Here is a 27,329-nt window from a genome sequence, read left to right on the forward strand (position 1 = left end):
ATTATCAAAGAAAAAGATGCTTGGCCTTATTCATGAGGGAGGATCTCAAATTTAGATCTTTGTCACCAGACTACCCCCACCATCAAACACTTCACTCCAATGCTTACTAATAAAGGAGTTTAGAGGCAACAGAGTAATTCCATCTCAATGTCCAAATTCATTAGATCATGGAAAGACATCCCAACTCTGTCACTAAGACACTTGCACCCATGTCATGCTCGAGCCCAAGACAAATCCTCTTATCACAGCATGCATTCCTCTTCCTCTTCTTGCAGATCCAACACAAGGCCGCATCTTCTAGGCAACAGGGTGCATCACAAACTCAATCTTCTAGATCCTCTTGTTCCTCTAGACAATGTTCCATTACGAGTTTCTTTATTTTGGCCTCCAGTGATGGCAAGGATCCACTTACTACAAGTATAGGTTTAGAGGTTGACAGCTTCTCCTCCTCAATAGTAGGCAATGGCACCAAGAGACATTGAGCACTCTCCATTAGTATCTTCAACCAAGATATTCCTTCAATTTTTCAAGCTCTTGATAGGTATTCTTTTTTCCTTATGGTTCTTAGCTTTGTATCTTCCTATTTGATGATAGATTTTAGATTCTAGTTATTAGATCTCATAGATTAGATCTATGTTTATAGAAGCTACATTTGCACTCCTACTATGTATTGATTTTGGTTTTCATAGCAATCCATTTTAAGTATTTACGGTCATTTGTTGGACATAAAAACAATAATATATTATCTAATCTTCTCAATGAAAAGTTAATCAATTTGCTCTCTCTTCCTCTTACTCTTCTACTCAAGATCCACCTCTCGCTTCTCGCTCGAGATTTCAAAACCCTTTGCATTATGCCAATAAGACCCTGTTCTTTTAATTTAACTGCATCTCATTCTTCTTTTTTTGGAGATTTATACTTTCTCAATTAAGAAAGCATAGATTCAAAGAAAAGCAGCAATAATCCCAAATCCCTAATAGATTTCCAAATTATATAATGCAACATATGGAATGAAACATTAAAAGTTATCACTAATGAGTTAGTTCAAATTATATAATGCTATATATGGAATGAAACATTAGTAGTTGTAGCCCAATGGGTTAGCTCAATTGATTGTCAATGATGCTGCTAAGTAATTGGCTAGTTCTGTGCCAAGTGCTTGGTTGAATTCCCTACTTGGAACACACTATTTTACACTAATAGCTTTAACAGGAATGTCATCCACAAATGTGGGAAGGCAGTCCTTGGGTTTGCCCATAACTTTTTCCTTTGCGAAAAAAAATGAGATTAGACTAAGGTTTACCTCAATGCCACTTCATAATATCTGATTTACTATTATAAGATTTCCTAAATTTGACATATTTTTTATATCCAGCAACTTCTTGTCTCAATTAACATGCCAAGGTGTGTCCTTGTATCCATGTTCCAAACATGGTAAGTTTCTTCTTCTATTTATTCACAATACCAAATAGAATATTTTCTGTCATGATAAAGTTCTTTGTGTTTATCTTAACATCCCACATCCACCAATGTGGTCAAACAGAATGAGGGCATAGTCAAGCCCAGGATGCTCATTATCACATTGGAGGAAACAAAGATGGAATTCCAAAAGGCTCAGATGTGAGAACTAAAAACTTGGTGGAAATAACACTAGTTCAAGGTTTGATATAAGCTAAGAATTTGGTCATTATAGATCTTTATTGTATAGCAGGCTCTAAGTTAATGAGAGCCTTAATGATGAGCTACAAAATCTAATATGATGGTTGAATAAATGGTAATTAAAAGCAAACCAAACTTCCAATCAGGACATTTGGACATGCTCAATTTGAAATTTACGAAGAAACAAATCATCTCAACAACATAGATCTTTCGAAAGGACATATGAAATTAAGGTTTAATGACTATCGAGGGCACTCAAAACTCCTATAAGATAGGCAGTATAGCAAGAAAGAGCACACATACGAAGACATAGAAGATCTAAAAAACAAAAATCATAAATAAACAGCACGATTAGAGAGAGTCAAGTACAGTTCGACAAGATTGGTGTGAATGCCAAGCTTATAGCAAAGCAAATCATTTGCATGAGAGTCCAGCAAATTGTTTTTGGGGAGATTCCAGCTAATTTGCATGCATGAGCTAATTGCAGGCTTGTGAAGAGGCTGAAGAAATCAAAAAAGTGTGCAGCTGGGAGTTCGAGTGAGCACAATTTTTGTAGGTGGAGCACAAAAGAGGAGGGCTAACATTAGCTTGAGGTTGAGGCCAAAGTGTGTCGCAAGATTGGAGAGGCCAAGAGGGTAGAGACTCTGTTTGTGGAGTGGTGCCACGAGTGTGCAGAGGCTGAGAAGGTCGAAACTGTGTTTGTGGAGTGGTGACGTGAGTCTGCGGAGGCTGAGAAGGTCGAGACTGTGTTTGTGGAGTGGTTCCGCGAGTGTGCAGAGGCTGAGAGGGTTGAGTCCGCACTAGGGGAGTGGCTGAGCTGCTTCAGGAGGGAAAAACTTGTGACAGGCAACCAGAGACCAAGAGATTTGAGGCCACACTAGTGGAGAGGCCGACCTGCTTCAAGAGGGAAAAACTCGTGAGAGATAGCCAGCAAAGTGCAAGACAAATTTCTAGGGTGTGATTTTGCCATGTTCCATTAGCTGCATTTTTTGTGTACTTTCACAGGGCCATTTTCCATAACAAGGGAGCCCCTAAGTTTTCTGAGAAGAATTTAATCAAGAAAATTTTGGAGGGAAAAGCCTTTGTTGTCTGTGTGATTTTTTCTAAGTATTTCCAATGCAAAATTATTCAGTTAAAAGTACCAGAGTATTTCTGTTCTGTAGTTTTCACAATTTATTTACTGCAGAAAATTAATTTGTTGGGTAAAATATTTTATGGGCATAAAATAGGTGCAAAGAAACAAAAACCGGAAACTGTTACTTAGAAATTAACAAAAGGGTACAAAGAGACTAACGAACAACACTACCACTTTACCAACCAGATCCATGAGACCATTGGCACAAGGGGCCATTGGACTTCTTCTAATGGGACCATGGCATAATTTTTTACTTAGATCTTGAACCAATTCACATAGAGCCAACAAACAAACAGCTTCCTCTAGAGTTAAATAAAGGAGGGTTCCATCTATGCAACAGAACATACCAGAGCCCAATTCCTCCAGTCAACAATCTATCAAGGGCTTCCTTTCTTCAGCCTCCAATATTATGAGAGAGACAATAATGAGATTGCAGTGATAATGGCAAACAGTGCATCCTCCTTTTTCGCAAGAGACAATAGCAACACCAAGACATGTTGAGGCCCCTCCCATGTTCCTCACAAGTGACATTTCCCTTCTTGGACTTACGCTCATGTATTATATTTCTCATTGAGGAGACAAGTCCATGGCATAATTTTTTACTTAGATCTTGAACCAATTCACATAGAGCCAACGAACAAACAGATTCCTCTAGAGCTCAGTAAAGGAGGGTTCCATCTACGCAACAGAACATACCAGAGCCCAATTCCTCGAGTCAACAATCTATCAAGGGCTTCCTTTCTTCAACCTCCAATATTATGAGAGCGACAATAATGAGATTGCAGTGATAATGGCAAACAATGCATCCTCCTCTTTTGCAGGAGACAATAGCAACTCCAAGACATGTTGAGGCCCCTCCCATGTTCCTCACAAGTGACATTTCCCTTCTTGGACTTACGCTCATGTATTATATTTCTCATTGAGGAGATGAGTCCATGGCATAATTTTTTACTTAGATCTTGAACCAAATCATGTAGAGCCAATGAACAAACAGCTTCCTCTAGAGCTCAATAAAGGAGGGTTCCATCTAAGCAACAAAACATACCAGAGCCCAATTCCTCCAGTCAACATTCGATCAAGGGCTTCCTTTCTTCAACCTCCAATATCATGAGAGAGACAATAATGAGATTGCAGTGATAATGGCAAACAATGCATCCTCCTCTTTCGCAGGAGACAATAGCAACATCAAGGCATGTTGAGGCCCCTCCCATGTTCCTCACAAGTGACATTTCCCTTCTTGGACTTACACTCATGTATTATATTTCTCATTGAGGAGATGAGTCCTTTAATGGCATAATGATGCTATGTGCTTAGACTCTAGATTTTATATCTTAGACTGGATCTGATTTTGTTTTTGCTTAATAGGAGTGGCCCTTGCGCTCCTACTTCATATTAACATACATAGTCACTTGTTGGACATTTATAAATTTATCTCATCATATGTTGTGACTTTTAATTTTATTTATTCTCAAAAATAGATCTCAATGTTATTTTTCCATTTGAACCATACACACAATATAAATGAGCAACTTTTGCATATTTGGTGTCTAATGGTTTGGATTTACAAGGATGCCTATATGTGTGTGTAATTTCCAAGGAAAACACAGAGTGATCCATATCTCTTCCTCAAAATATCCAAATGGAGGGCAGCTAAATTGCTAGTCATAATAGCAATTAATAATCCAACAAGAATCAATCAAACTCAAACCTCATTTGAAATAGAACCAAAGACCTCACATTGAACATTGCCTTGAAGTAGTCCATTGAAATTGACTGAGCTAACCCACTTGGTTAATGCATGTGTGTATTAAATTGGAAAGCACGATGCATCTTTTATTTAAACGGAACTAAACACAACACTCAATTTTGGGGCAAGCGAGTTCCAACCTTGATCAAAATCTTACTAATTTGATTTCCACATATGGAAATGGATAAATAAGCATCAAGGACAAAGACGGGAAGAGAATTAATTAAGACAAGGAATACAATAGCAAGGAACTAATTAAAACAAGGTAATGCAACACTAAGATATCTACAATCTAATCATCAATACGTAAGATAGCATAAACAAGATCTAACATGAACTTAAGAAAATATAGAGGGGTAAAGAAGCTACAAAGTTCAACAAGGCTTGGTTAGTTGGTAAGGCATTATTATTCCACCCGCCAAGGTTCAAACCCCACTAGAAACATATTAACCTATTGGATCGACATACCCATGTAAATGGGTCACCCGCAGTTGGAGCTAGGCACAAGTTCTCAAAAATATTTGCAAATAAATACCCACTAGGTAGTGGTCGCATAACCAAATGACAGTTTTCATGGTTCGTGAGATGATTCTACCTCACTATAATATCCCATGTTTGACAATGCCACATGCTTTTGTTGAACTGAAAGCATCTATCAAAATAAAATTGCAAAGAGTTTATTCAAATAATCAAGGACCAATATACTTTTTAGAGCAATGTTATCGGAACTAGACCCAACCAGTCTGACCCTGCTGGTTTGACCAGTTGGAGGGAAAAATCGTTTCAGACCAGCCTCCTAAACCATTTTTGGCCGGTTCGGTAAAGCCACTTACAAGGAACATTAGGCCCATTTTGTTTTCTCTTCTTTTTTTTTCTTTTTTTTTTAGCTGGCTATCGGCCCACAATAGGTGCCTAATATCCAAGCCTATGGCCCTACTATTGCTATGCAATTCATGGTAATTTTAAATTCTTAAAGTAATCCTTTTACTTAAACTTTTAACGTTGCAAAGAATTGACTCCGGATGTTTGAGAGTGGTTCTGAACTCATTGAATTTCATATGGATATTAGAATTTTAGATCCCACTCAAAATCCATCAAACTTAACAACTTTTTAGGATTTCAAGATAGGGGGGATTGCAATGTTTCTATTGGATTTTGTCATGTATGAGGGTATTGAACTAGCATTTAATCAAGAGCACCAATCCCTCTATGTACCTTGATGTTAGTGGCATTAATGTAGGCAAATACTTTGATGATATATAAGTATTTCTTGTAGCATGATTTTTTTTGCATGCTAGAGGCCATTTGGGGTCTATTTTTTGATGTATTTTGACCAAGCTACTCAAGAATTTTTTGAGAATGCTTCACAATGATTTGCAAAATCTTAGAAATTGCATAAATATTTGAATTAAAACGATTGAATATGTTTGATCTTTCTGAAGTAATATAAAACATGTGCATCGATAATATTAGTTGGTTGAAAAGGTCGTGGAGGCGGCGTAGTGGTAAAGTCGGCCTCGTCATGACGGACTGGTCTTGTGTTCAATCCCGAGCAAGGTCGTAGCTCGTCGTGCGAGTAGTTAGTCTAAACCGGGCCAAGCCCACTACCTTTTACCTGGATGCGGGTGCCACGCAGCAGAAGGACGGCGCACCACCTGCTCAGCATGGGCGGCCTCATGTCTGATCAAGCCATTAACTGCCCTCCGCCGCCCTGGATGGCAAGCGTGAGAGCTAAGAAGGGAGAGGACGGCAATTCATTGCCGAGGTTAAGCGCCATTAACTGTTGCAGAGGGGAGTTATGGCTTACCAGTTTCGAGGCAAGCCAGAACAGCTTAATTATGGCAGGCATTTGGAATGTTTTGCATCGAACAAGGTTCGAATTGTGGATTTGGGCTTCTGGGCTTCAGGTTTCAGGGCACAATCGCAAGAATTCCCTCTGGCATCTGGAGGCGGAGATAAAGCATCACAGGAGGGCGAAGTCGGTTTCACACCCTCATCGAACTTCAAGGAAGCTATGCCGCCAAGACAGAGGCTCATTAGCCGTCGAGGCACGGGACGAGGCGGATCTTCACGCCCCCCGGTTGTCAATCCATCATCAAGCTGCTGCCGCTGTCTGTGCCACCGGATGGCTGAAGCAAATCCCATCCAGTCGCAGCAATTCATGGACGCCAGGACGCCGGATTCAAGTGCTACTCCGCTACCCGCGTTTGGTACAGCGGTATTCTCCTTCAGCGGTGCCCAGGGCAATTCCAACATTCAAGCTCACGTCTCAGTCCTATTCCTGGAGGAAGCGAAAGAGGAGATTGAGAGCAACCCAGCGCCCAAATTCATCTTGCTGAAAGCTCCAGAGCAGCTGAGGAAAAGGCAGAGGCACAACCTGAGCCAGGGGTCGCTCCACCATCATCTCAACCAGCGCCCGCTTCAGGCAAGGCCAAATATGATTGGGGACCTCCCCCAGAAGGCGAGTACTGGATTTACCAGGAGGACTCGGACGAATAAATGCCGGCTCAACCAAGCCCCTGCCCTCAGACATCGTTCAGGTTTTTTTGTAATCTGTTACTCTTATCGCCATTACTCAATGTATGCCGTGAATGTTTATGTTTGGTCTGACAATTATGCAGTTTTGTGCATGACCATGCCCCTGCGAGGGATTTTGTTGGAAAATTTCTTTCTCTCTCTCCTGCCCCTGTGAGGGATAGTTAATTTTGTTTTTGCTGGTCTTCAAAGCTCTACAGCCCCTGCGTGGGCTTCCAGTCTCAGTCACAGTGCCCCTGTATGGGTGATTGGTCCTAATGGTGTCGCCCCTGCGTGGGTATTCAGTCACGATGAGGGAGCCCTTGCTTGGGTTGTTGGTCTTAATGGTGTCACCCCTGCGTGGGTTTTCAGTCACGTTGAGAATACCATCCTTGTAAAGTTTTGTAGATGTTCTATGCTAAGAGCAATTTCACTTTTCTCACAGCAATCATACAAGTAGATAAGCAAAATGCAGATAGAACATATAAGCAGATCTTACAAAAGACAAATCAGAAACAAGAAAAATGTATGTGTTCGTTTCGGCGGTCAACAGGATGCTTCAACCAGCAAAGTCTCCTTTGGTCAGCCAGCCCAGCATGTGTCACAACAACCCTCCAACCAGAAGATGAGTCAACCCAAGTCAGTTCTACAAAAGTCAACGCTGTCCTGAAAAGTCAACGCAGGGGCAGCAAGCTAAAAGTCAACGCAGTAGCAAAAACGGTCAACCCTTTGACCTCGATTTTTGTGCCAGGTAGTACGGCCTTCAAAAATCGAACCTCCCACAAGTTTTCAGCTTGTTTGGACCAAGCGTTGACCAAAGTCAACGCTGGTCAAACTTCTGCGAAACCCTAGCAGCAGAAACCCTAGCAGCAGAAAAATCCTCTTCGTCCTTCCCACGTGTGGCTGAAATTCGTCCTCCAGGTAGCTCGTACTTTTAGGATGAGAGAGGAAGATGTGAGTTGTGTTGTGATCAAATTTTCTCCAACTTTTCCTGTATATATATCCATCAATGAGGGTGTGTGACACATCTGTTGGGCATGTGAGCCTACATTACAAAACTGGGTGACCTTGCACATATAATTTATTAAGAATAATAAATTCAAAATATAAGTTCTGCTCATCGGATTAAGACTATTTTTATATGGATTTTACACCTCTCAGAAAGAGGAATCCAACAAAAATATTAGCCTCTTAATCTGAGCATCAGAACATGGAGTTTGGACCTAGTTGTCCAAATTTAACACTCCCTCTCAACTAGGGAGAACTCCATCTATTAGTGCAATTAACATCGTGAGTCATCCCGCCGAAACTTGCTTTGCTGGCTTCTTTATTTCAGAACAGAAGTGGGTCAGTCACAAAGACATCATTCCCTGACTGACATAATCAGTCCAGAGGTCCCAGACCTCACAAATCTTGATCCCAGATCAAGTGGTTGGACCATGCCATCCTAGATAGAGAGTACGGCAATCTTTGATGCGTCCATCAGTCTTTGCTAATAGTCTCTAGCTTTTCCACACCTCATTGGCCAAATGAGAGGTACTTCCCATGAGCCCTGAACTCAATGGGTAGGATGCATACGGGGCACAGATTAAATGAGTGGCGAACCAGCTCAATAATCACAAGGGTGGGGCAGAAGCATTATGAGTGCTTATAGCTCCGAGAAGCTATCCCCAAAGCCCCCCAGAGCTCCCAGAGCTCATCGTCCAACAGGACCCACATCATAGGGTCTTTCCACGACACCAAGACTCTCACGGAAGGTTAGGAACTTGACCTTCCCCAGGGGCTTAGTGAGAATATCCGCGACCTGCTCATCAGTTCCTATATGATCGAGCCTTACGGCGCCTCGCTGTACCATATCCCGGATAAAGTGGTACCTGATATCAATATGCTTGGATCGGTCGTGGAACACAGGATTCTCAGTCATACGAATCCCACTCTGATTATCACAGAGTATTACAGTGGTATCTAGCACATGTTGGAACAGCTCACTAAAGAGCTTCCTCAACCAAACTGCTTCACAACAGGCCATACTAGCAGCAATGTATTCGGCCTCCGCGGTGCTCAAAGCCACCGACTTCTGCTTCCTGCTCATCCATGAGATTGAAGCAGAACCAAGATTGAAACAGCATCCAGATGTGCTCTTACGATCCACCACACTGCCAGCCCAATCGGCATCAGTATATCCCCGGAGTATCACACTCCCGGCAGTGTATCTCAGCCCATGGTTTATCGTGCCCCGAAGATATCTCAAAAGATTCTTGGCACCAACCCAGTGAAAATGATGAGGCTCAACCATCTGTTGACTCAAAGTATTCACTGCAAAACATATGTCCGGACGGGTGTTCACTAAGAACATCAAAGCTCCTATGAGTTGACGATACTCAGTAGGATTGGCCAAGATAGGCCCTGCAGCGCTGCCACTCAACTTCTTAAAGTTGAGTTCCATTGGTGTCGACACGGACTTACAGTCCACCATCCCAAATCTTTCCAGAAGCTTCACAATATACTTTCCTTGAGAAAGGAAAATCTCTCCAGGTCTCTGCCAGACCTCCAGGCCTAGGAAATAGTGCATCAATCCTAGGTCTTTCATTTCGAACTCAGCAGCAAGCTCCCTCTTACATTGATGAATGAGAGGGTCATCACCTGTCAGGAAGAGGTCGTCCACATACAGCACTAGAATGAGAGGCTTTCCTTCCTCAACCTTAAAGTAAAGGTTTGGATCAGCATTGCTTCGAGTGAAGCCCAGCTTCATCAAGTAACTATCCATCCTCTCATACCAAGCTCTGGGTGCTTGCTTTAACCCATAGAGGGCTTTCTTCAACCTGCAGACATAAGTGTCTCGATCTTGAACTTCAAATCCCAGAGGTTGTTCTACATACACCTCTTCCTTTATTGCACCATGCAGAAAAGCGGTCTTGACATCCATCTGATGAAGACTCCATCCTTGCGTAGCAGCAAGGGCTATGATGGATCGGATGGTGGTATATCGAGCCACAGGTGCAAATATATCGTCATAGTCAATTCCTTCCTTTTGAGAGAAGCCACGGGCAACAAATCTTGCCTTAAACTTTTCAGCACTCCCATCAGATCCATGTTTAATCTTGTAGAGCCATTTAGCGGTGACAACAGATTTGTCCTTCGGTCTCGGGACCACATCCCAGACATCATTCTTCATAATAGCCTCATATTCTTCATGCATAGCATCCTTCCAGACTTGATGCTTGATGGCTTCCTCAAAAGATCCAGGTTCAGATTGTATAATAGTACTCATGGCAGCTAGATACCCTTGGTATCTACACGGCTTCTTGCTTTCTCGGAATGTTCCCCTTGGGGCAGCATGACCCTCAGCATCTTCGAGGGTGTCCCTGAGCCATGATGGCCTCTTTCCTAGAGAAGGGGAAGGATCAATAGGGTCCATTGGCCCTTCAACATCAGGCATAGTCTCATCCTGGGGTTCTTCCAGATTTCCAGGTCTTTCTTCATGGTTTTCTTCAGATCTAGGAAGATCTACTACTTTCTTCAGGGAAGCATCTTCGTCAAAAGTGACATCATGGCTTATCTCTACTTCCCTTTGACCAGGTACATAGACTCTATATGCCTTAGAAGTCTCACTGTAGCCCACAAACATTCCTTTCTTCTCAGTAGCATCCAGCTTACTTCTCTTTTCTTTCGGCACATGAAAATAGACAGGACATCCAAAAATTCTAAAATGTGAGACATCAGGTTTCTTACTAGAGAAAACCTCTTCGGGAGTTTTGGAGTCCAAAGCGGAATGAGGGCATCGGTTTTGAATGTACACAGCAGTATTTGCAGCTTCTCCCCACAGAAACTTTGGAAGACCCTGGTCACATAGCATGGCACGGGCAGCTTCCACAATAGTCCTATTCTTGCGTTCAGCAACACCATTCTGCTCAGGAGTATATGCAGTGGTAGTCTCCCTCTTAATGCCAGCTTCTCTGCAAAAGTCTTTGAACTCATTTGACTCATATTCAGTGCCATTGTCAGTCCTCAAAATCTTGATCTTCTTTCCGGTCATATTTTCCACCAAGGCTTTGAAGGTACGGAACCACATGAAAGCCTCATCCTTCTTCTTCAAGAAGTATATCCAGGTTTTGCGAGAGAAGTCATCAGTAAATGTCATATAGTAAGAACATCCCCCCAGGGATGTTACAGGCAACATACCGGAAAGATCAGAATGGACCAGTTGCAATATCTCAGATGTCTTTGTGACACTTGAGGGGAAAGGTCCCCTTGTATGTTTTCCTTCAGCACAGCCCTTACATACACCTTTATGATTATTTCCAAAATCAGGCATCCCTGTCACCACCTTCCTTGCTTCGGGAAGAGCCTTGTAATGAAGGTGTCCAAATCTTCGGTGCCATAGTTCGGTTTGACGGATAGTATCACAAGTCATAGCTCCCAACGGACTCCCTCCAACCTGGTAGAGTGTACCAACTCTAAAACCAATTGAGATAGCTTCCTTGAAGCTCTTCTTCCACATGAGTACCTTTCCATCAGAGAAAGTTACATTGAAACCTTTGTCTTCCGTGGCAGATACAGACACAAGGTTTTTCTTCAATTTGGGTACATAGAGTACATCTTGTAGATGGAGGACTTGTCCTTGAGACAAGTGGAGGGTCACAGTCCCGGTCCCTTTCACAGGATAAGTGGCATTATCCCCAAGGATAATTTCTAGATTAGTATCCCTTTCAACCATGTCAGAAAGTGCTTCCTTGAATCCGGTGATGTGTCTTGAGGCACCACTATCGATTAGCCAGACATCCATAGTGTCGGGCGGAGATGCAGCTGAGAGAGCAGATATTAGAATATACTCATTTCTTTTATTAACAACATTAGACTCCTCATACCTGGTATTTCTGGTCCTTTTAGAAGGTGGATTGTTTCCTTCAAAGTGAGCCTTCCTCTTTCCTTTGGATTTGTCATTTCTTCGATTCCCATTCCTTCGATTGTTGTTGTTGTCGTCACTATCGGGAGAATTCTTCTGGAAGGGGCATTCTCTAGCATAGTGTCCAGTCCTATGACAGGTGAAACATTTACCCTTCTTCTTTTGAGTCTTAGTCCTTCCTTTGTCCTTGGAACCACCAGAGTTCTTCTTTCGGGAATGAGCAACATAGGCAGCATTTCTTTCATTATCAAATTCCTTCATCCTTGTTTCTTCTTGCATACATCTAGACAGAAGCTCATCAAAGTTAGGGATGGTATTATTGTTGAGAATGGTAGTTGTGAATACTTGCCATTCATATGGAAGTCCTCCAAGTGCGGTGAGAACCATCTCACGATCAGTTATTGTCTCCCCAATAGCTAGCAGATTGTTCCTGGTTTCGGTCAACTTCATAAAGAAAGTTTGAATAGACTCGTCTCGGCCCTTCTTCATATTCTTCAACTTGTTCTTGAGGAATAGCACTTGGTTCACATTGTTTACTCGGAACATAAGTATCAATTTGTCATACATCTCCTTGGATGTGCCTAGTTCAGATATGTAGGCAACCAGACTCTTATTTATGGATTCCCTGATCAGCAGCTTTGCTCTGATTTCTCCCTTCTTATACTTGTGTTTAACAGCAGCAGAGGCATTTGATGGAGGTTCTTGAATCTTCCCTGTCACATGAGCTAGGAGATCATGATCTTCTAATTTGAGATCTAATAACATCTTCCAGGCATGGAAGTCATCACTTCCAGTCAGTTTGTCATTCTCCCTGAATTCAAGCTTAGAGGAATCCATTTCCTTCGATGATGATTGCTATAGATAGAGTTTGTCTTCACCTCAGCTCTGATACCATGTAAAGTTTTGTAGATGTTCTATGCTAAGAGCAATTTCACTTTTCTCACAGCAATCATACAAGTAGATAAGCAAAATGCAGATAGAACATATAAGCAGATCTTACAAAAGACAAATCAGAAACAAGAAAAATGTATGTGTTCGTTTCGGCGATCAACAGGATGCTTCAACCAGCAAAGTCTCCTTTGGTCAGCCAGCCCAGCATGTGTCACAACAACCCTCCAACCAGAAGATGAGTCAACCCAAGTCAGTTCTACAAAAGTCAACGCTGTCCTGAAAAGTCAACGCAGGGGCAGCAAGCTAAAAGTCAACGCAGTAGCAAAAACGGTCAACCCTTTGACCTCGATTTTTGTGCCAGGTAGTACGGCCTTCAAAAATCGAACCTCCCACAAGTTTTCAGCTTGTTTGGACCAAGCGTTGACCAAAGTCAACGCTGGTCAAACTTCTGCGAAACCCTAGCAACAGAAAAATCCTCTTCGTCCTTCCCACGTGTGGCTGAAATTCGTCCTCCAGGTAGCTCGTACTTTTAGGATGAGAGAGGAAGATGTGAGTTGTGTTGTGATCAAATTCTCTCCAACTTTTCCTGTATATATATCCATCAATGAGGGTGTGTGACACATCTGTTGGGCATGTGAGCCTACATTACAAAACTGGCTGACCTTGCACATATAATTTATTAAGAATAATAAATTCAAAATATAAGTTCTGCTCATCGGATTAAGACTATTTTTATATGGATTTTACACCTCTCAGAAAGAGGAATCCAACAAAAATATTAGCCTCTTAATCTGAGCATCAGAACATGGAGTTTGGACCTAGTTGTCCAAATTTAACAATCCTTCCAGAGCGCCACCCCTGGCCTCTGACGACATGATATCCTGGTTGTAATTGTTTTCTACTGTTACTGTAAATAATAGAAGTAGCATAGTTTTTAACGATAAAAAAAAAAAAATATTAGTTGGTTGAATTGTATTTTATCAAATAAGAACTTTGAAATTTCCCTATAAGACAGAACACAAAACTTATATCAACAAAAGATGTCTTTTATATTCACATAAAAAAATTAGCTACAAAAAAAATAATATATGATATTAAAATGATGGGTAAAAATAAATATCAAACATCATGAGAAGGGTAGTTTTAAAAGAACCCATCATAAAAAATTGCTTGATGGTAGGAGTTCCCATCAAATTTATACCTTGCTTCCACATACCACCTAGACACAAGATTCAAGGTTTTCCTGTTGAGTTTCAAACTTGCTTGAATAAGGCCTAATGGGAATGATTTTTATCTTGCTTGCTCGTGAAGTCTAGAATTTCTGCATGGAGGGAAACCACTAAAGGGTGAAAATTTTCTGGATATTTGGGGTATCATAATTAAGTTCTCTAATACAATTTTCAATACTCTAATGGAGAGATTATGGATTTCTCCCCATAAATCGAAATTCAAGAGTGTCACTAATTCCATTTGTTTAATCAGCTCTTGGATTCCAATCACTAAAATTGCCCTCCAAAATTCTTGTTTTTGGCTCCTAGTGTTGTCACCAATTCGTGTTTAATTGGCATCCTCAACCACTGTTTCTAGGACTATCCCTGAAAATTGTTGTTTCTTATCAATGTCACCATCCTTTGCCGCATCAAGGTCAGCCATCACAAGACTAGATTTTTCTAATGTGTTGCCTAATGATGTACCTATAGTGACCATCATTGTTGGGTCGTTCAACAACTTATTTAAACAGACAGCAAATTTTTGTCTTCTAGAGAGATCCATAGAGGATACTAGGATTCAAGAGTATGAGGCAAAGGAACCACAAGTAGAAAAGGAGAGGCATAAGAGTTATGTGCTAAGAGAAAAAATTAGGTAGAGATGGAGAGGAGGCAGGATACAAATAAGTGATGGCAAGGGGACAAGATTAAGGATAATGACCGTAGGCGAGAGAAGGGAAAGCTTGCAAGTGAAGGTAGGGAGTTTGATGGAATGTTGATCATGGGGGCTAGGGTCGTGCGCTAGATAGGAGTGAGAGGTAAGGCACGAGCTAAGCTAGGGCCATGTACTAGGCAGGAATGAGTGCACCACATGTTGCGCTAGGACCATGTGAGAGGAGGGTCATGGTTAGGTTAGGTTAGGGCCACACAAGTAGAGGAAGGGGTCACCCATTGTCAAGTCCACACACAAATAAGAATCAATCATTGCACTGGGATAGGGATGTATGCCCAAACAATGACAAAGGCTAAAGGCCACAAATATTGGTAGAGGGCACGAGCATGCTTAGGATATAGATATATATGTTTCATTTATTGGAGAAAATCTATGTGGAGCTAACTGAAGTCGACTTGCATGGAAACAACTAAGCAAATTACATGCTTGCACGAGTGGGGATGTTCGAGTTAGTGAGAATAGGTACAACAGAAAAGCAAAATCCAATTTGAATACTCATAACAAGACTTCTTTCTTCATATTCATATAAAGTTGAAACTAACAAAATTCTATGAGAAATCCTCTCTTTGAAGATAGAATTCTAATCCAATCAGTGAAAACATAACCCACTCCTTTGCAATTCACAAGAAAAGTTATCTTCACATGTGCCTTTTGTTGGAAAATCTCGAGACTTGTAAATTAAAGATGATTTTCCTTAACTTGATAATTATTTGTGATATGAGTTGCCCTTTCATTACTTTGATTAGATCTTTGTTCATGACGCAATTACCAAAACAATGAAGATCACAACAAGACAAAGTACACAAGATATAGGCTCCAAGCCAGAGCAAAACCCCTCCAAGGGGAAAACCAATAAAATGCTTCTATTCTTCTTTAGAATCTGCTTACAAAGAAACTTCCAAGACCTAAAGACCAAAGCCAACGACCCTACCAAGCACAAGATCTTCTTCAAGGCATCTTCCAAACTTCGACCTGCTGCAACTTCATCCCAAAATTTCGGCCCTGCAATCGCTTCCTAGAATTTCAGCCTCCTACAACTACAGCTTCACAGACACCCTAGCTTCGCACATAAGAGAGAGAGAGAGAGATTTATCCCAAGAAACATCACTCTTTTCTTCTTTTCTTCATCCTTCTTAGCTCTTCTTCTCCTTCGTTACTGTAGATCACACTTGACTTGAGTGTGTCCAAATGAGGTCAAGCTCCTTGTATTTATAGCCTCTTTGACGGGTCGAATAGCCCTCTTTTAGGCCTGTTGTCGCTCGGATTGTATAGACACCGCAACAACGGCTCAGGGCGAGGGCTATCACTCTGATCCCTGCCCACTCCATTCTAGTTGTCTCCCAACAGCAGGCTATGGGGGGTAGTCCCTATGGAAGTGAGATTATGGAAAGCACGTTGGGAACTAACTTACCCGGGAGACACAGTTGAGTGGCCTAGCTACTTGGTAAAAATTTAGCAAGACTTGAGGATCTTATTATAATTGGAATTGAGACCAGCACCTTATGGAGTCAAAATTCTTGCTTATTATAAATTATGACCAAGTAATCGGATCGACAATTGTTGCTTAGATGAATAACTAACCTATATGAAGTGCAAGTCCTAGAATCTAGGTACGATGCAAGGATCTTGGTTAGTTTTAAATTACATGCCTAGTGTAAATGGAACCTTTCCCTTAATTGCTTTGAAAACAGTCTTCATAGTAGGTTTTGGGATGGAAGCCAACGGAAAGCAAGCAAAGGCTTGATTAATGATACCTACCCTAGTGTTCCAACCACCCAATGCTTTCAGCACTGCAGATATTGTGGTTCTGACGACTGCAAGGTCACTATGTTAACCATTAAGAAGGGTTGAATCCCTCAATCTAAATTAGAAAGGCTTGTCCTAGGAGTCTATCAACCAAACTTATGCTTGGAGGTAAGTTTTTAATGCAAGCTAAGCCTAACAATTCAATATTTTATTTACCAAATACATCAAGGACCCAATCAATTGTCTGAAGCCAGTAAGATCCATTGGACTAGATTCTAAACTCCTCAACTTCTTTAGATCGGTTATCATAGGCTTGTTGTCCATCATGCCAAACTTCTTAAGTATCTTGATCAAATATTTACCTTGACCAAGATATATCTCACCTGGATTTTGCCATACTTCTAATCCCAAGTAATAGTGCATAATCCCAAGATCCTTCATATCGAACTCGACTACTAACTTCTTCTTGCTTTCCTGAATATGATGCTCTACAACTTCGATTATTAGATTATCCATAAACAAGAGTATGATGACTAGTTCTCCCTGGACCACCCTAATATATAGGTTAGGATCTACAATACTCTTGGTAAAACCAAGTCCCAATAGGTATGCATCCATTCTTGCATATCATGCTCTAGGTACTTATTTTAAGCCATATAGAACTTTCTTCAACCTTCAGACATGAGTCTCCCTTTGATTTATTTCAAATCCTTGAGGCTACTCAATGTAAACCTCCTCATCAATAGTCTCGTTCAAAAATGTTGCCTTAACATCCATTTCATGGATGTTCCATCCCATAGTAACCTAGTTGTGGGAGCAAAGGTTTCCTCATAATCAACCCCTTCTTTCTGTGAGAAGCCTCTTGCTACAAACCTTGCTTTGTATTTATTGATGCTCCCATCTGCAGTGTACCTTATCTTGTAAATACATTTTGAAGTAACAATAGATTTGCCACTTGGCCTAGAGACAATTTCCCAGACATCGTTCTTCATTATGTATTGGTATTCTTCCTCCACTCTTGATGTTTAGTTGCATCTTCGTAGGAAGAAGGTTCTGCTTCAATAAGCTTTGTCATGTATGTAGCATATCCTAAATACCTTTTCAATCTTTTACTTTCTCTGGAGGTCCCTAATGTCATATGTCCTTTTACCTCTTGTAGAATAGCTTTCAACCAAATAGGCCTCTTCGGATTTTCTGGAATAATTACTTGTTGTATAGGCTCGCAAGAACCTTCAACATGTTCTTGAGTAGATGTCTGCTCTTGACCATCATTGTCCCTAGAGATATCCTCAAGAAAAGATATCTCTTCTTCATCAGAGTCAACTGGAACATCCTTTAATTTCTTGTAAGCTATGCTCTCATCAAAGATGACATCCTTGCTTACCTCAATTCAAATCTCTTCTTCATCAGAGTCAACAGGAACATCCTTTGATTTCTTGTAAGTTGTGCTCTCATCAAAGATGACATCCCTTCTTACTTCAATTTGACAATCCTCAATATAGATTCTATATGCCTTTGATGAAGCATTATACCTGACAAACATGCCCTTTAGACTGGTAGGATCTAACTTTGTTCTCTTGTCCTCATGTATATGAATAGACACACGATGCCCAAATATTCAAAGATGATCCACACTTGGCTTCTTTTCTGTAAATGCTTCTTCCAGAGTCATGTTATTGACAATCCTATGAGGACTTTGGTTTACAAGTAAATAGTTGTCATACATGCCTCTCCCCATTGAAATTGAGGGAGATCTTGATCATGTAGCATAGCCCTAAGACATTCATCAATAGTTTTGCTCTTCCCTTCTGCCACGCCATTCTATTCAAGATTATAAGGAACTATGAGCTCCCTCTTAATCCTTGCTTCATTGTAGAAAGCTCTTAATTCCTTGGAGGTGTATTATCCACCATTGTCTAACCTTAGAGTTTTGATCTTTCTCTCGATTAGGTTTTACACTTCATTCTTGAACTTCTGAAACTTTTCGAATAGCTCATCCTAATTCTTGAGAAGGTATAAACAAGTCTTCCTTGAGTAATCATCAATGAATGTTACATAACACTAATGTCGACCAACAGATTTAACTGCCATAGGTCCACATACATCTGAACGTATGAGATCTAACACTTCCGTAGATTTGGTGTCGCTTCTTGCAAATGGTTTCTTTACGGTCTTGCCTAGAACACACCACTTACAAGTCCCTTCATGTTCTTCCTTCAATTCGAGGATGCCATTGACCAGTTGACTTAGAGATGGCAAAATCTTGTAATGAAGGGGTCCATACCTTCTATGCCATAGTTTGGAAGGACTCACTTCCAAGTGGACTAGGGCTTGAGATAGAGGTGTATAGGGTCTATACAATGTCCCTTCATGAATCCCAGTCACCCTAGCATTATCAATACTAGAGCCCTTACCACAAACCAAAACCGTGCAATCAACGAAAGCAACTCTATCACCCTTATCCTCTAGACAACAAATAGAAAGCAATTTTTTTTTCAAACCTGGAACATATAGAATGTTGTTGAGACTCGAGCTCGATTGAAGTAGATTCAATGCCTTTCACTGGATAGCTATTGTTGTCTCCAAGTTCGAATGAGTGAGAGGAGTTTCCCCTATATAAGGTTTGGAGTTGATTGCATTCTCCCATCATGTGTCTAGAGGCACCATTGTCAATGACCCATACATTCTCATCCTTGAAGGTGTCGGGTAAGGCAGAGGAAAAACTTCCATTTACAACTTTTGCGAGCTTGCAAATGATCTTCAATAGACAATCCTTGATAGATGTGGAGAGATTTCCAAGAAATTTGAAACCCTTCCTTATAAGCCTTGTCATAGTGCCAACTAAGATGTGATCTTCAGTCTCCTCCTTGCACTTTAGCTCTGATACCATGATGGAAAATCTAGAAACTTGTATAATAAAGATGATTTTCCTTAACTTGATAATTACTTGTGATATAAGTTGGCCTTTTATTACTTTTATTAGATCTTTTTTCATCAAGCAATTACCAAAACAATGAAGATCACAACAAGACAAAGTACACAAGGTATGGGCTCCAAGCTAGGGCAAAACCCCTCAAAGGGGAAAACCCAAAAAATGTTCCTCTTCTTATTTAGAATTTGCTTACAAAGACACTTCCAAGACCCAAAGACCAAAGACAACGACTCTACCAGCACCAAGTCAACCCCCAACAAGATCTTCTTTAAGGCAGCTTCCAAACTTCAACCTACTGCAACTTCGTCCTAGAATTTTGACCCTGCAACTGCTTCCCAAAATTTTGGCCCAGCCATTTCAACCTCCTGCAGCTGCAACTTCACAGAAACCCTAACTTCACACGTGTGAGAGAGAGAGAGAGAGAGAGAGAGAAATTTAACCCAAGAAACTTCACTCTTTTCCTCCTTTCTTTGTCCTTCTTAGCTCTTCTTCTCCTTCGCTATTGTAGATTGAACTTGACTTGAATGTGTGTCCAAATGAGGTTGAGCTCCTTGCATTTATAGCCTCTTTGCGGGGTCGAAAAATGCCTTGTTTAGGACGACTTGGCCTTGGGATATAAAATGTCTTTTTCTTGATAAAACAAATTTCTATCTTCATTACAAAGAGTCCAAATGGGACTATGACACATGCCCAATAATATTCTTTATCCTAGAAAGACCTAGAAAACCTAAAAGCACGAAGAACATAGTTTTGCCTCAAACTTGAGTATGAAACTCATTCTATAATTTCTTTTTCTTTCGTTTTCTTTCTTTACAAATAATTTACAATGACATGATTACAATCATAGTTTTAAAACCAGGTCAGTCTGAATCAGATTCAGCCTAGTTGACCGAGCCAAACCCATGCCCGGGTCAGCTCGGTAGAACAAACGGTCAGGCGGTCCGTTTGTTGCCGAATCGACCGAGCCAGTCACCGACTCGGACGGTTTGGTAACAGACCGGTGGGCTCGGCCAAGCCCGTCTTCAACCAGTCGATCTGGGCCCCGGGGAAAAAGGACAGCAAAGCGGACTTCAAAGTGAGTTTTTTTATGGTTTTTTTTTTCTAAGTGCCTCTACCCCTCCCCCAAGCCTATAAAAGTGACCCAACCCCCTCACATTTCCTCACAGCGATCTCATTGCATTTGTGTGAGCATTTTGAGGAGTTTGTAAAGAGTTGGAGTTGGTTTTTGGAGCAGCAGTGAATAGGTTCTTGGGCAATCATTGGAGCGGCATTGTGGAGTTGGTTTTTGGAGCAACATTGAGGAGGCTAGAGGTTTTTTTTTCACTTCTCAAATCTGCCTTTTTTTTTTTTTTGCAAATCTGGAAATTGAAAAGAGTAATTTTTCTATAAGAAATGAACATTGAAGAGTTGTTTTTTTTGTTTTCATTTTCAAACTTTAGTCCTTTCATTTCCTATTCCAAATATTAGAAAATGGCTCCTAGAATGAAAGATGTTGCTTGGGCATATGTTGAAATGATTGATAATCAAATGTATTGCAAATTTTGTCATAAAAGAATTAAGGGAGGTGGAGGGGGCATCCACAAGCTTAAACAACATTTCACTGCTATTAGAAGCCAAATTGTCCCATGTGTAGCACCAACAAAACAGATTGGGTTAATTAGGAAGGAGTTCCAAGAAAAATTTGATAAGTTTGAGAAAGAAAAAGCTAGGCAAAAAGAAACGGAGGCTAAAATAGGGAGGAAGAGAAGTCTAAAACACATGATGGTTGTCAACCTCAATTTTGATTATGAGGTCTCTTCACCTATCCCTTACACTGATGCATCCAACCCCTTTCGTTATGTACATCCCTCTTTGGAGTCTATTCAAGAAAGGGTAAGGGTAAAATCAAAAAAAGGGTGATATCAAAAGTTATTTCACACCCTCCTCTCCCTCTGATAGTGCACATGGTCCTCAAGCTAATAAAAGTCAAATTCAACCTACTTTAGATGACCATTGGAAGAAATAATTGAGAGAAATTGCATGCGATTACATAGCTAGATGGTGGTATGACGCTGATATCCCCATCAATGTTGCTCATTCACCATATTATGAACCTATGTTTGATGCCATATTTGTTGCTGGAAAGGGCTTCAAAGGCCCTACTATGCATGAATTAACAGGATCTCTTTTGCAAAAAGAGGTTATGTCCATTGAGAAATATTTGAAAGATTTCAAAAGCTCATGGGTGAAAACAAGATGTACCATCATGTCAGATGGATGGACTAATCAAAGGAATCGTACCATCAGAAATTTTCTTATCTTTTGCCCATAGGGAACCATGTTTCTAAAATAAGTTGATGCATCTGATAAGGTGAAAGATGCACACTTGTTGTTTTAGCTTTTGGATGAAGTTGTTGAACAAGTGGGGGTGGCTAGTGTTGTTCAAATCATCACAGATAATGCCTCTAACTATGTTCTTGCAGGTAAAATGTTAGAGGAAAAACACAAAACCATCTTTTGGACCCATGTGTTGCACATTGCATAGACCTCGTGCTTGAAGATATTGGTAAAATAGATTGGATCAAACACACTATAGAGCATGCCAAAAGCATAACAAAGTATATCTACAACCACTCATGGATTGAACATAATGAGGAAAAACACAGGGAGCAAGGATCTTGTTAGGCCTGCCATCACTAGATTTGTAACTCATTTTTTGACATTGTGAAGCAACAAAACCTATAGCTTATTGGCTTGAATGTAAAAATACAAAAGAGGCATTTTGTAATAATAATTTATTATATATAAAAATGTACAAGTGATGTCAAATGTTATAATGAGGATCCACATATATACTAGGCAGGTGTCCTTTCGCGATTGGGCATGTCTTGTAGAGATGCCTTTTCACTTAACTTAATGACTATTTAACATAATCAATATTTTATTATTTTATTATTTACATTATTTATATTCACTTTATTTTATGTAATTTATATTTGTAATGTTGCCCCTTCCTTCAGAAGCTTTGTCTTCAAAGCTTATAATTGGCAATTTCCTTCATCTTAGCCCCGAACAAATTTCTTCACCTTGTGTTTTATCATCTTGGAATATGTAACTTGACGTCACTGGTAGCTCAGCTTGTATAATTCATTTTTTTTTAATTCCTCCCTTTTTTTCTTTTCTTTTTTTTAAATAATAATAATTAAATAAATTGAAATATTAATTTTTCTTATTTTTTTTAAATAATTATATATTTATTTATTTTTTATAGATATAATAATTATAAACTAATATTATATAATTATAACTATATATATATATATATATATATATATATATATATATATATATATTATATATATATATATATATATATATATTGTAGTGTTTATGTTATCGGTGTGTTAATTAATTAACTTACTGTGTATCGAGCCCGTACGCTATATGAATTGTTTATGTTTTCGGTGTATTACGTATTAACCCTCTGGTGTATCAACCAATACTCTATATCTGCACTGAACCATGTATGAAATGATACCAGCGTTTTGATCGAGACAAACCGTTTGACGGTGGGTGACAACCTTTGGTTTTTTTTAGCGGCGTATGCGTGTGGGAGGTTATCGAATTACTGGAAGTCCGTTTCACGGCCACACAGTGATCATCCAAATTACTAACAAGGTGTCCGCTGAAATTGTATATTCGCGTCGTTTAGAGCTTACCCTTTCAACTTTGTCCTGTTGACTAGCGCAGTGGATCACCATTCGTTGACCAGTGACATGAAGGTTGGTCTGTAGCGAATCAATGCAATGTTTGGTCCAAGTCTTATGACCACGAGCCAATCGAGCAACAGACAGGGCGGTGGTGTCAGACCCGTAGGAGGGTTTGTGTCAAGGCAGCGACATGGTACAGCACAGAGTAAGCAGCGTCGGGGGTCGAGGGGCACGATTGACCATGGATGTCAGTCATGGTCATGACAGTGGTGCCCATGGCTTGATTGCTACGAAAGAATGGATAGATTAGTGCGAAGTGGGGGTGATTTACTGGGAGGCGGAGTGTGGAATAAGGTTCAAGCGTCGGACAAGGTAGTTATCGAGGGAAGCGGTAGTAGGATAGTCGATGCAAAGGGTACACAGCGGCAGAGGCACGATATCGAATAGATCAATGTAATAACCTCAGTTGTAGTGCCATCTACTGGAACACCCATTCCGGTTGCAATTTCCTCTATCTGGTTTCTGTTAAGTTTCAAAAATGACTCGATCAAATCTCCATCTCTGGTGTACTTTTCATTACTGAATGATTGCCATTGCTCATGGCTTAAGCCCCCTATTCCTTTGATTACTTCGACAGGATTCATTTGCAAGTTTTTGAGAATTTGATATTGCTCCTGTGAAAGGGGTGTTGATAACACCAACCATACCATTTATTGTCACAAATATAATTGTAGGTATGTTGCTGCCCTCTGAGCCCAACGCAGACAGAGCAAGAGATCCATGCCTGAACCTGTTCACAATATCTCCAAGATGGTATTCACCTTCAACTTCCAATTTTCGTTCCTCTTCAGAATCAATTGCAAAATCGCTATTTTTCCTCACTGTAAAAAAGCTGAAATTGTTCTTTGCGCCCAGGTATATGTCCTCACCCAAATTTCAACAATCCTCATCTAGTTTTCATTATTATCACGAGTCCTCTCCCCCAACACAGCTCCTTGTTCCCCATAATTGTTTTATACCAACAAATATGTCGATTTCATATGATCCCCAACTATGATAAAATCTCCATGACACTGAACATGATGTGACAGTATATGACCATGATGTCCACATTCATACTGCAACGTTCGCGAATCATGCAGCCATTGGTACATCTCAATTTTTTTGTTGATTCCTGCAACTAATTTTCCATTGAATGCATTGAGATTGTATACAGCTCCCTTTGTTTGAATCTCACTAACCAGTTGCAGTTGCCCACCTTCAAACGAAAATACCAAAATTCGGTCCTTGTGAGATTCACTGTCCACATGATACGCACACGTTGTCCCGACACAAATATAGAGATTGTTGTCATCTGCAAATGAACAACTCAGAATGCAAGATCCATGTTCATCAATGCCAAGAGCAAATGGTGAAATAATCTCAAATGTTTTATCGTTTAACAGATGCACGAAGCTCTTCACTGTTTCTGTCATCATCTTGTACCTGTGATCATAATCATATCTCTCACTGTAAATGGCAAATGTTCAAGACACATCTTGATGGCAAATACGATAAGGACGTTCCCCAAGAGAAACTGAGGAGATGTGAAATATTTGAATGTCATCAATTGACCCAATAGTAAGCATGTCTTCCTTGACAATTGCAAACACTACAAGGAAATGATATTGAATTGAAAGAACACATGTGAATAACATCTTCCAGATTAGCATTACTATACACCAAACTCTCGTTGCTACTGTAAATAACTGCAGATCTGTTCGATGTTGTGAACACTTCCGTTATCGTCTTATTACGAAGAGTCATGACAGTAACTACTTTTGTAGGCTTGTAGTCATTCTTATCTCTTTTGGTGCGCTCTCTCTTTTCTTCTACCTTTTCCTTTGGTCTCTTAGCACAAAGATTGACCACCTCTACACTATACTGAGCTGGCTTGAAACACAGGTGATGATAGCTAGGATCGATAGTTTCATCCTCTTTGTCATCAATTGGATTTTTATTATATTGTTCCTTTTTCTCACTTTCATCATAAACCATCTTCACAGGAACTTCAACATTAACTTCGATTTCCATATCATTTCCAGCTTCATCACTCTCACTATCAATGTCCATATTTATATTCATTGATTCTTTGTCTCCCTTTAAATCAACAATTTTGATATCTTCCCCTTCAGCATCAATGGCATGGTTTCCTCCACTATTACTGTGTGAATTCATATCTTCCTCGTCATCCCCTTCATCATCTATGGACTCATTTCTTCCATTGGTACTCTCTGCATCCACACCTTTTTCTCCATTATCAGAAATCAGCCATTTTCACTTCCTTTTCGTCATCATTATCTGGATCATGGTTTTCTTCTTTTGCTTCCTTTTGTCTCGTTTCTTCATTGTCGCTATCATCTTCCTTATTGTCGATTTCCCTTCGACATGCTTTAACTTCTGCATATGATTTTTCTAAATGTTGAAATGCTTCTTGAATTTTACTAAACTACCCCATGAATTCAAGACGTGATCATAATGGCATATTGTGCGGAAAACAACGTTCAAAGACCCACATGATTATATTGTGCGGCATGGCTCCGATAACACTGAAGCAACAAAACTTGTAGCTTGTTGGCTTGAATGTAAAAATACACGAGGTATTTCGTAATAATAATTTATTATATATAAAAATTTACAAGTGATGTCAAATGTTATAATGAGAACCCGCATATATACTAGGCAGGTGTCCTTTCGCAATTGGGCATGTCTTGTAGACATGCCTTTTCACTTAACATAATGACTATTTAACATAATCAATATTTGATTATTTTATTATTTACATTATTTATATTCACTTTATTTTATGTAATTTATATTCGTAACACATTGCAATCTATGCTTTCCCAACATAAAAACTTGCAGAGGATGTTTTCCAATGATGAATGGAATGGATGTCAATGGGCTCGCAAACAAGATGGCAAAGATGTAAGAAAGAAAGTTAATGAAGACATATTTTGGAAAAAGGCAACAAAGGTTGTGAAGGTTGTTGAGCCACTAGTTAAGGTGTTGCGGTTGGTGGATGGGGAAAGATTGGCTATGGGTTTCATTTATGAGGCTATGGATTAGGAAAAGAAACAAATAAAGGCAGCATACAAGGATAGAGTGGCCAAGTATGGGCCCATTTGGGAAATCATTGATCAAAGATGGAACAATCAACTCCATCGCCCAATACATGCAGTTGGGTTTTTTTTCTGAACCCCAAGGTATCATTATAAAGCTCTAGAGGGAGAAGCTTTGACTGGGGAGGATAGAGATGGATAGATTGAGTGCCTTGAGCGCATGGTTCCTAATGAGAGTAAGCAGCTGGAGATACACCGACAAATCACTTCTTTCAGTAGAGCCACAAGTACTTTTTGCAAAAACCTAGCAAGGATTGCAAGGGAAGCAAATGAGCCAAGTAAACAATTTCAATTTTCAAATTCTTATTTTGTTATATTGTTTATAATTTGAAAGTTGGATATGATTTGTTGAGCTAACTCATTACACAACTATGTTTTTTGCAGCACAATGGTGGGATGCATTTGGTAGCCATTGTCCTCAATTGCAGAAGTTTGCAATCCATATTTTGAGTCAAACTTGCAATGTTTCTAGGTGTGAGCACAATTTGAGAGGATTCACATGAAGAAGAGAAACTATTTAGAACAAAACCAGTTAAATGATCTAGTTTACGTCCAATACAGCCTCCGACTAAGATGCAACCAATTGTTGAACAAAAGACCTGATACAAATCCAATTGCGTTGGAAGATATTGATCCATCCTCAGATTTGGTAGTGGAGAGTCAACCAGCAAAGTTTGACCCTAATGAGGATATTGGTGTTGATTTTGATTTAGAGATGAATGCATTACAAACTGTTCAGTTAAATGCAGATCCACTAGTACCAGCCCCAAGTCCTCCAGCTACAATCACTTCCTCTACTTAGCCATGACACAGGCGCATAGCTTGTCTATCTCAGCATGCAGCTACTACTAGTGCTACTACTTCTACAGTTGCAGTTGGAGATCTTGATGAAGAGGAGGAGAAATGGGTTTCCCTGTCCAACTTCGATTCAGAGTCTGAGCCAGAGGATGTTGGCTTCTCTAGTAGTAGTGACTAGTGATGTTTTGTTGTAGAGGCCATTTAGAGCCT

The 27,329-nt window shown here is 40.1% G+C and overlaps 1 protein-coding gene across 4 annotated transcripts in view; it reads right to left on the minus strand.

The window, feature by feature from the left end:
- The window catches only part of LOC149167300 (Class II aaRS and biotin synthetases superfamily protein), a 237,215-nt gene that overhangs the window by 163,864 nt on the left and 46,022 nt on the right, over positions 1-27,329 (minus strand). The gene's annotated exons all lie outside the window — the stretch shown is intronic.

This window comes from Pinus tabuliformis, chromosome 5_1 (genome assembly GCF_031772625.1).
Source record: "Pinus tabuliformis cultivar Carrire ecotype Pingquan chromosome 5_1, CPIR1, whole genome shotgun sequence".
NCBI lineage: Eukaryota > Viridiplantae > Streptophyta > Pinopsida > Pinales > Pinaceae > Pinus > Pinus tabuliformis.